At 27.6% G+C, this 12083-nt stretch overlaps 1 protein-coding gene across 2 annotated transcripts in view; it reads right to left on the reverse strand.

Moving 5' to 3' along the window:
- Positions 1-3355: 3355 nt before the first annotated feature.
- The window catches only part of LOC129969260 (thioredoxin reductase 2, mitochondrial-like), a 351586-nt gene continuing 342858 nt past the window's right edge, over positions 3356-12083 (reverse strand). For both annotated transcript variants that reach the window (XM_056083730.1, XM_056083729.1), the window contains exon 17: positions 3356-3721. The gene's annotated coding sequence lies outside the window, so the exon portion shown is untranslated. The remainder of the gene's footprint in view (positions 3722-12083) is intronic.

A 12083-nucleotide genomic window follows, 5' to 3' on the forward strand; every position in this document is an offset into this window, starting at 1 on the left:
AAGTTTGGAGAGTTGTACCAACTGAGATGTTCTCGTCATCTGGCCACAGTTTAAAATAACCAGGTCCACCCCAAAATAGCCCAAGTGTTGCTTAGAAAAAAACGGAACGTTAATATAAACTAAATCAAAATCGTTATACGGAACGTTAATATAAACTAAATCAAAATCGCGTGACAAACCCAACTGCGCATGTTATTTGTATGATTATAATCTTAATCCTCTGCTATAAAGCGTGTCCCAAAATTAACGCAAGATTTCAATTTACCACCATTCGTGCAGTAAAGTGTTGGCAACTTTATTTTAAAAAAAAACCATCTGATAACTGATAGTTTAGGATTAGTAAAAATGGAGCGATAGAAAAAAGTGTTAAAACAATATTTAAATTAAACTAAAAAAATTACAGTTTTTTTTTTTTTTCCCTTTCTTAAAATTGTTATATTTTTATTCACGGGATAGGAATGACACATAGCGCAAATGGCTTCCATGGCTTTGCTGGCACATAGAACTCTTTTGTCACAATTTTCCATGATCATTTTGCATAAATATGATTGGATTTCGTTGATGCAGTGTTGCATCAACAGTGCAGTGTAGTAGAATAATATTTCGAAATATTTTTTTTTTCCCCTTGCCCATAAATCTGGACAAATAGAAAAGCAGGTTATTATTATTATTTTTTTTTTGAGGCATTTCAAAGAAACTTTTTTCCCCTCTCCTTAAAAAAAAATGAATTTTTAAGAGAGGAAAAGTCAGATATCGATTTGAAATTTTTGTTTGGTAGTCCCTTCTGTGCAAGACATTACTTTAGTGGAATTTTTTCACTTACATTGAGAAATAATTAAAAATATTTTTCCAAATTCAAGCCTTTTTTAAAAATTTACTCCAGTTTTGTACAAGTTATCGTAACATTCGATGGCTCATTACATAAGGCTTTTTAATAATTATTAATTTTGTTCATTAACTTTTTTTTCTTAGATTAATAGCCTTTTATTTAAACGGCAATGTTTTGATGTTTCGGAGTTCCACGGTGTGACAAAGTGGTCACGAGCACCTCAGCATCACAATTTGGAACAGCTATTATAATTTGTAAGTTTAGGGAAAGTTTAAAATGAATTGAAACTAGTTTAGACGAACGCATAAAGCTCTAACATCATGAAATTTGGTAGAATTGTTAAGATCATTATTTTTATGATATAATTATAAATATAAAATAATATTTTGATTATTTAGGGAGGAACATAATTTTAATGGAATTACGTTGCACGTGCATTTTACAATAAGAAGCGGTTAAACTATTTTTATTAGATATGTGCGAAAAAACCAGAAAAAATCGTGTAGCTCATTGTAGCTATCTAAGGTCGAAACAGGAATGATTTTGAGAGATTTTAATCCACCAGATTGATAACAACAGAGTTAGTAAATTCTCAGTCTTTTTACAGACGGAAAATGAATGTAAGAGTTGCCGATTGCAGCCCTAGGTCATTTTCTAGAGCTGGGTACAGCAGGATTATATGACGACAGTTGAAGTAACTCTTTGCGAATCTGGGGTAATTTTAACATAATTGATGTTCTTTTTATAAATTCCGAAACAGGCTCAATTTGGAGGTCATCATGAAGTATTTTCCTTCTAATGTACCAAGGAGCATTAACAATCTTTATCAGATGTTTATTTTGATGTGCTTACTCCATCGAGTAATTAAGCTGTTGAGTTTAACACTCGTAATCGTATCTTTGGTGAGGGCAGCTTTAATGACTGTTAAAGCTTAATTTAGCGTCTAAAATTAATCTTAAGTATTTGTACGGGTGGTCGAAAATTTGGATAGGGGCTAGATCGGGCATAAACTTGAAAAAACGAAGTTAAAATTTCTCACATCCCCTCCTTTTCTTATCCGGTTGAATGTTCAGGAGCAAACACAATGGCGTGTTTTGGATGGTCAAACAAATAAAATTACTATTGTGCATTTTCCCCATATTGTGATACTTTTTAAGACGATCCGACCGGATTATGAGGTCTTCTGAAAAAAAAAAAAAAAAAGTAGTAGAAAAAGTTTTTATTTATTTTATTTTCCCCCCCTTGTGCAAGGGCCATTACGAGTAATGAAGCTGAATAAGGATTAGCTGCTATATCAGGAATCTACTTTCGCTTTTCGTCTTACAGACCAGAATTTTATTGCCATTGAGATGCATTGGCGGATTTTCGACTACACAACTGGGCTAAGGTGAGCTGCAGACAGATTCGAAAAAATTTATGTACCTAGTTACAAAATAAATACATTTTAAAAAAATACAAATAAAAAAATATGGCAGGAGCTAGAACAGAGGTGAAAATTGAGGAACTTTATTTATAATCTACATTGCCATCAATAAAGTTCGCTCAGTAATATATATATATATATATATATATATATATATATATATATATATATATATACTTTTGAATTTTTAAATACGATTTATTTCAGCACAAGAAGCATAATTTACGTACAAAGAATAAGAGATAAAAAAATACGTCAATCTACATCGCGACACAAGAGCAAAAGAGACCGAAATTTTTCCCCTCTGTGATTTTACAATGAGACTTTTATAAAGATTTCTTTGACAGACAAAGAAATTTTAATTATCTTCAAAAAATGTGGTAAGTATTAGGGATTTTTAGCCTATTACTTGGAGCTTGAGAACATTTTAGGAGGAAATTAATATGGGTTAATTTAAGATAAACATTTGGAAACTAATTAAAGATTTAAATTATATTAAGAGATATCATTACACACTCATATATCTGTTTACCCAATTATCATTATTGATAAAATTAATTTGACCGAAAAAATGAATTAATAATACACTTACCTATTAATAAAATAAACTGAAAAGCTGTAAGTTGAAGAAAGCATTATTAATTTAGTTAACTAATTAAGAAAAGTAAATAATTCAGAAATATAAATAAAAACAAAAATTAACATTTAAAAAAAATCACTAAAATCGATAAAATTAAAAAAAATTGCCACTTACTTTACAGAATGTGTTCTATACGATAATAAAATCCAGACCTTCCTAGGTATTTCAAATTATGCTAAAACAAATTACCACTCTTTGCACAAGTATTATACATACATAAATACATCAAATGGCCTTTTTAACATGGTAAAATACATCTTATAAATGCACTTCAAGACAGAATAGAAAACTCACTTATAAATACACACGTAGACGTTTCAAAAATTAAAGTAATAATAAATAAATAGATACTTACCTATAAGCGTTGCTCCATTCACTTCCATTTTCCATAGAATTAATAAAGGGTCCTAAAAGCTATTCTGAGCTATGCTAGATATTATCTAGACATCGAAAAGAACAGCCATTGGGATTTTCCCTTTTATTATTTCACATTACATACACAAATACACTTTATAAATACAAATACAAATATTTTGTATACAAATATACATCATTACACACTCATGGAACGTGAATGCAAAACAGACGATATTATTATTACAGAAGCGGTCCATCTTTTTTTCATGAAGATGATATCAATGCTCCACGATGAATACCAGAAGAAAATAAAAATAAGTAGATGAACTCCAGAAGATTCCTGGTTCACAGCGGTCCATCCCTTTTCACGAAGAGGCCATAAATGCTCCACGATGAATACCAGAAGAAAATAAAAATAAGTAGATGAATCCCAGAAGATTCTTGGTTCCTTTCGAAGAATTACAAAATCAGTCTGTAAAATAAAAATATTTGAATTAATAATAATAAAAAATCCTAAAAATATGAAAAACATGCATAAGCTTAGCCATTTAATGCTAACACATAATGAATAATAATATCTACAATGAAAATAAATAAAAGAATTTCAAAAAACTTACTTTATTTATCGATAGACTATAGAATGCTTGCCAACGCAAAGTATATAAACATTCCATTCGTCGTATTTATAACGAATCCTTTCGGATTTGTTAACTCGAACGCTGCTCTGTCCGTTAAATTTTCCAGACAAACTCTCTCCTTGATGAGGATTACGACGAATGGAAGTTAATTTGCGTTCGGCATTTTCGCGAGCCTTCTTGCTAAGTTTCTGCAACATTTTTTTGGACTTATGCAAAAAAATTAATTGCCTCATTATAAAAAGAAATAAAATAAATTACACTTAAAGGACGCACGTGCAATTTGCAATGCTCACTACACAACAGTATTACACTGAATACTGATAGCGGTTAGTCACGGTTAGTAAAACGGTTAGAAAATCACATCGCGGGCTGTGTCGATAGATCTCTCTATAAATCTTTAAGAAAAAAAATCACTGAAATAATTTAGAACAATTCAATTTTGATGGTAGATTCTAATTTTAATGAAATTTAAAATAAATAAAAAAAATTTCGGGGTAAAGAGAAATGTTATGTTCGCCAGTTTCTAATTACTTTCAATACGAGATTAAAAGTTATATTTACAACAGATGAAATGAACTGAAATGAAAATTTCATGAAAATTATGTTAAAATTTTTTACACAAATTTAAAAGCGATATTATTTGTTATATTGGGGGAAAAAATGATTGATATTTTCTTCTTTGACGAATTTAGGGATCGCGGCCGTCTTTTTCAAAATTACTTATAAATACTACTATTCATTTGTAATATTTTTATGTATCTCCTATAAAATAAATCTTAGTATCGTTTCATTATAATATACTGTCTTATATAACTCCTTCCAAACTAACATGAAATTTTAGCTTATACTTTTGAAATATGTGGTGGGTGAACTATGGTATACAGTGTTCCTAACAATAGCAATTTTAATTCGACCAAAAAATAGTATGTTTATAAAAATTATAATATATTTTGATGCAAGTAATTTATTTTATATGCTTCTCCAAAACTGAACAAGAATTTCAGCTCCAAATCTAGTTATCAAAAGTAATCAGATATAAGTTCGAGCGAGTTACTTTGTAGTAAAAGTATATTCTTAATCAAAATCTGCTTAACTTGCATGTTTTTAATATTTCTAATTTAGAAGATGGATTCTATAGAAAAACACACAACAGTAGGAAGTGAAATTAATAGATAAGGAGTTTTTAAATTTTCAGAGAAGCACTGTTAGAGAACGTTCCACAATTATTGTTACTGTATATTTTCTTCATTAAAAACCTGGCTATTTTGATATAAGACGATTTCAGGGCTATTATTTTAAATGATTTCATTTAACTACTAGCTGGAAAGGAAAAAGCTATTTTAATGTTTAAAAATTATCCATTTAGTGATATCAATTACCGTATTCTTTCTCCCAACTTTAATTATTACATTTCAAATCAAATAAAAGATAATTGCTTTTCGATCATAGGCACGACAGTTCATTCAGAAATAAACATGTAATAACTTTGAAGGAAAGTTAGCAGTATATAGCAGAGCATAATAAGCATATTAATAATATCTGTTCATTTATGGAGATTTCATGTATTTACTTTATTTTGTATGTACTTTAGAAAAAAAAAAAGTATGATTTACTTTTACTAATGGATTCGTTTTAAAAATTGACAATTCTCTAGAATTTTGACAAAAAGGTTATGTGTGTATTGAAACATGGGCAAAGATATCTTTACCATTAGAATATTTGATCTACACAGCAAAAATTGATATATATCCAAAAATTTAGCAAATATAAACAACATTTGATAAAAATTTTAAAATTAAATTTTTGGTTTAGAATTTTTAAATGCTGAAATTCATTAAAAACTAAACATCAAATACTTTGACAACTACAATGATCTCTCTCTCACACACAATCACAAAAAATTGAATTTTCAAAAAAGTGAAAAATTATTGATTTTTAATATTAATTCAAAAACAGAACTTTCAAATATGATTTGTATTTACTAACAATACTAAGTTTCTTTTTTACAATAATAATAATAAACTTAACCTAGTTAGTAAAGAAGTTTAAAATGAAACTGGAAGATCAAAATAAATTGCAAGTTTTTCACAATTCATTTAAATTCTCCAGTATTTATATGATATTTAGAAAGTTTCAAGTTGGGATGAAAAAATTCAATTTTCGAGTTTTAATAATATGGCTGTAATTAAAACATGAATGGAAACTCTTATTGGACAGCGAAAAGAAAAATTGTAAAGGTGTTTTACTGCCTTACAATAGGGTTTTAACAATTAAATGCTCATGATATCACATTATAAAGAAAATTTGTAAATATTGAGTGGCTAATTCAAAAATGAAATTACAACGACCATCACTGAATGACTTCGCTGGCTTTCAGGAGAGGAAGGGATTGTTCAAATGTGACTTGCCTTTTGAATTCGAAAATTGAGAGAACAAAATAAAAATGAATTTTTAAAAAATACTTGAAATACATTTTTACTTATAAATGTTTTAAAATTATTTTGTTGGTCCTCACAGTGTAAAAGATATTAAAGGGAGTAGTCACAAACAGAGACAAACTGAAGAGAATTCACTTACTGAAAATGACCAATATATATCATGTTAATATTTGTTAAGAAGAGAGAAAATCAAAAACTCATACATACGCAGTTACACATACGCGCACGTCACAATTATTTGCAAGAGTTTCTCATGTACATATCTTGCTCACTATGGAAGATATGTACATGAGAAAAAGAATATACATATCAGCTCCTGTAATGTTTGACATTATAATTTGTAACAATGCTTAATTATAATATTTTTATTTTGGAATGCATAAGTTACAGAAAGTCTTAAGTTATGGTATGGTGTCTATGATTTTAAATTCAGTACTGTATGTATGGAAATAATAAAACCATATTTAGTTAATTTCAATAATTTTAGCATTAAAATTTTTCAAATAATTTCTTATAAAATATATGAATATCTTAAAAAGTTGTTATAAATTAATTAATTATAGTAATATTTCAAAATTTGAACTAAATTTACTATAGAATAATAACAAAAAATAAATATTATAAATAGCCTACATTTTTAAAATATAATTTATCACCACAAACATTTCTGAGAAAACAATATTGTTGCTTTTGATCAATACACAAAATTTAAAAATATATTTTCATAATATTTGTAAGGATGTGATGCATCTAAACTGAATGCACTATTTCAACTGCATCAGTGGATTTCTTGAGTTTCAGATGCACTTTGTGAATTAAAATTAATTAATTCAAAGCCTTGTGACTTTATAGTGCATTGTAGTGAGTCAAGAAAATTAGATTTCCATCATGTCGTAAAAAAGCATGAAAAAAATTTATCCTGAAAATCGAATTCAGCTGCACCAATGTCATCAACATTGGAAAATATGATAAACCAGCTCAAAGCTATCATTTTATCAAATTTTACAATAAAATCTAACAAATACATTCATTTGTAGTTATGTCTGTTTTATAATATCATATTCATTTATAATTTAAAAGCCGATATTTTGTTATGTGAAATGGATATCAGAGAGACAAAACTGATCTATTAATTTGTAAATGTTTAAATTGTTTTTTTTAATTCTTAAATATATGACAAATGAGTCAATGTTATAACAAAACCTTAGGGATGAATGCAACAAAAATTTTAAACGTGGTTTAAAAAAGTTACTGAGGTATGCAAACAGCCCATGCTATTGTAACTGAATTCAAAAATTTATAATTTAAATATCAAATTTTATTTTAGTGCTTTGTTTGTGTGCAAGTTAAATTTAAGATAGCTCTACAGTTAAGAAAACTGGATTATTTGGTTTAAGTTGAACTTTTTCTAATGGTGGAAGTAATTATTATTTTCAAATGCATACAATCAAAATAATAAATTAGATAGAAACTCTCCTAAGGATTTCGACATTCTTTTTATATTTTATTCTCATAATGAGCTTTTTACAGGGCCCGACTTAGCCTAATTGGGGCTCGGGGCAAAAACTTCTTTGCCCCCCCCCCCCACTTTAATACTTCAGTAATGAAGAACCGTGCATAGACGGAAACGTAAAATAAAATTTTTATTCGATTTGGGGTCCCTTTGATGTGTGGGCCCAGGGCAACTGTGTCATACACCCCTGTCTTAGTCAGGATCTGACTTTTTAACTTAAAGATAATTTAAAGTTTTATTGAATATGAAGAGGAACAACCCCTACTCTTCTATTCGGCAGATCATTATCCTTGGCAGGCAAACTCTAATACTACTCCCAATCTTGAAGTGGAAATAATTATTCAATTTCAACATTTACAGAGACACATAAATAAAATTCTATTAAAAAAAACTATTTATCATCAATGGATGACATAGTAATTTGGAAGCTTTATTGTTTAGCTCCAAATGTTTATGCTATGTTGGTATGTTATGTTTAGCATTTATGTTAGCTTTGAGAAAAGAAATAGTTGAGATTCTAAAATTCACAAAATGGTATCTAAAAATATTAATACAAGGTTTCATAACTATTGTTAAGATAATGTTGCACATAAATATCACAAATGATTTCTTTTATAAAAGTATACAGTTTACTTAAAATACGATCTGACAGTTGAATTTATGTTCCATGTATGTGTATTAGGTTCTCAATAATAAAAAAACATTAATATTTGGTACAGAATTAAAATTTGAATATACAAAAAGGAATTCATTCAAGATACAAATAAAATTATTAGCCACATATTATATGCAATTTGTGCATCTTATTGTGTATTATTATTTACAAATTTTTTCAAAATAAACTTTTTTATGTTTGCTGTTACGTAAAGTCTCATCAGAAACAATAAAAAACTTTCAATGAATCTTCACAAATTTTCTTACGTAATTCTAGATGAAATTAAAAATAAGCACACTATTACTATAAATGCAATTAAGGAATATATCTCAAAACTTCTGATGTAGTTTCAGAACAAGTAATATATATAAAAAAAATTTTAAGTCAATTCATACTTATTTTCTTATATTATTTATATAAATCTAATATTATTTATGATCGGGTGTCGCATCAGTAATCTCAGAGCTTGGCGACCAAATAGAAAATACTGAACAAATTTAATTAATGAATTAATATTTGAAAAAAAAAAAAAAAAAAAAAAAAAAACTGTATTAACATCAAGTGTCATCCACTACAAGTTTTAAAAAAATGTATTTGAACTTGAATGGATAAATAAGAAGCATTTTATTAACGATTGAAAATTTGAACAATATTATATATATATATATATAGGGAGAGTGTGAACTAATAGTGGGAATTGAATGACAAAGAAAAATTATTTTTCAATAAAAAATATATATATTTTTTGAAGCAGTGGTATTGGTGTGGTGAAAGAAAAACATTTTGCATCTAGTACACACAATTCTTTTACTAGACGTTTGTCACTCTTAACTTAAGAATTCTACATTCAGTTTCTTCGTTCTGCAAGATCTTTGTAAATGATGGCCTTCACAAATTCTGTAACGAAATACTGCATTTCAAAAAATTTGACAGCATAATTAGGTTGATTTGATCGAGTTTTTAAAGTAAATTTTATATTGTCAAAAGAGGTCTAATCCGGGACAGACCTCATAATTTGAAAATACTTTCAGGATGAAAAATGAACAGGTATCAAAACATTTAAACGTAGACATTTTCATGCTAAAATACCTCACAGATGCAAGGACAATTCAAATCTCTAAATTTCTATGTGAGTCTAACATCAAAATATATGAGAAAAGAGGACAAACTTAAGATATACTTCAGGGTTACATTAATAATAAATTTTCAGGAAAATCGAATCTCAAATTTGTAATCTTCCAGTCCGGAAGTTGAGATTCTTAATTGATCATTATATACCATTTCATATTGAAATCATCAATATTATTAAAAATATAACCCTTAAATAAATGATCTTATTAATAAATATGGTATCTGTCATTATAATACATCAGCCTAAAAGTGGTTTTGTAGTTTAAATAGATTGTTTTAATTTAATATGTCATAACAAATTAATAAAAATTTAAATAAATATTTTCTAAAATGCATGATCATATAAACTAGTTATATTAATTACAGAAAATTAACAAGTATTCAACACTGGTTGAGCATTTCACAAGTAAATTTAGGTGAACTGATATACCCATTTCTATCCAAAGACCAATCATCTAATAAAATTATACTATAAATCCTTATATGCATATATAAAAACTTCCCTATTAGCACAAAATATTGAGGAATTTTTCATGATATATTGTTTGATATTCTGAAATGCTGAGAACTATGATATTGATGTTGTTAAATATTTTGAGTTAATAGGGTTGGAAATGCAGCTAGATGACAATGAAAAGAGTCAAACCAGCAACACACTTTCTAAACTTCTGCACAAATCAATGAATCAGTTAGTTTATGATTTCAAAGAAAAGGAATCCCATAAGGATAATTTCATTATATAAGAATACAGATGGAATTAAGTTGACATACTAATTGCACTGAAAAATATACAGAGAAACAAAAGTAAAAACAAAAATTATATATTAGATTAAAAATATGCAGAGTAGAAAATTAAACTTACTTAAATTAATAATTAATTCCAAAATAAAATTTTAAATTCATTTTTAATTTCTAAATAAAATATTAAATACATAGCAACAAATATCTAAAATTACCCCAGAAAAATCTATATAATATTCAGACTCAGTTTTTTCCCATGTAAAATAAAAATATAGACTTAAATACCAAAGAGAATTTGGAATCTAGTTGGAATTTATAAAAACACACACACACACACACACACACACACACACACACACACACACACACACACACACACACACACACACACACACACACACACACACACACACACACACACACACACAAAGTCAAAACATGTTTTCACATGTAGGAAAATTTTACAAAAAGTTAGAATTTCAAACTTTTTTTTTTTTCCGAAGCAACAAAAAATCGGCACATAGAGAAGGACTCCTTTTATAGAGTAAATTTAAATTGAATACGATTAAATATCAGACACTATTTTATATAAAGCTTAAAGGAAGACGAAAGAAAAATAAAAAACTTCAAGCTTACTTGATTTTAAAAATGCGGTATGTAAACATCATATATGTTATATTACAATCAAAAAGTATAAACAATCTAATAAATGAATGCGTTTAAAAGTTCAGTTTAGTTTCGATTTCGTAAATCAAACATTCAAGCAGAATTGTGTTAAATTTCGCATTGGTCACTTAAAATATGAGTTGCAGTTTGTAATTTCTTTAGTTAATCTTTTTTTAAGTTCTGTTTCATTGTTCCATCATAAAACATTCCATTGCGCAACTCATCTAAAGCGGCTACGCCTACGCAAATGCTGCGCAATTCCAGCTTAAAAAAAAAAAAAAAATTAAAAGAAAAGGCTAGGATTTCGAAGGGTTTAGTGCTTTAATACTTGAGGAGCGAATCTGTTTTAAGAAATTAATTTAGAAACAAATATTGGTGGAACACAATAAATTTAACAGCATAATAAAATATCGTTGTATTAGCCTAAAATTATAAGAAAAAATTAAATGGAATTATAAGCGAATTATGAAGTTGAAGACTGGTTGATAGACGAATGCAGAATCTCTTTTTTGGTTAAAATTTAAAAATGCAATTACATGTTTTTATCAAGTTGAATAATCCACACGAGAGATGCGCCTCTTCTCATTCCTCTGAATTGGTAAGTTCATTTTAATAATACAAAAATTAATATGTTTTATTATTTTTGAAAGTTGTATACAAAGGTCATTCGTTTCACTGATAAAACACTTAAATCTGTTTACAAGCGCTGCATTTATGTAAAGTTAAAAAAATTGCGACATTGAGGGACCTTTTGTTTTACTGTCCTTTGTCTCAATTTACACAACGGTATATCATTTTGACTATATTAATAGCTTTGAAACATAACAGAAGTTGCAGAAATGTAGAAAATGAACTTGAAGTAGTGAATTAGTAAATTGATTCTATGTATATATCAAAAATTCAGATAATTTAAGTATTATGTTTTGAGTTAGTTGAAATCTCTCCTAATAATAAAAATGAACCAAATTCGGTACATAGATACTTTGAAGGGAGGGAATATGCATCTCGGAGCAATTGTTTTGAAATTTTAATTAAAAATTATATTTTTTGAA

This window comes from Argiope bruennichi, chromosome 5 (genome assembly GCF_947563725.1).
Source record: "Argiope bruennichi chromosome 5, qqArgBrue1.1, whole genome shotgun sequence".
NCBI lineage: Eukaryota > Metazoa > Arthropoda > Arachnida > Araneae > Araneidae > Argiope > Argiope bruennichi.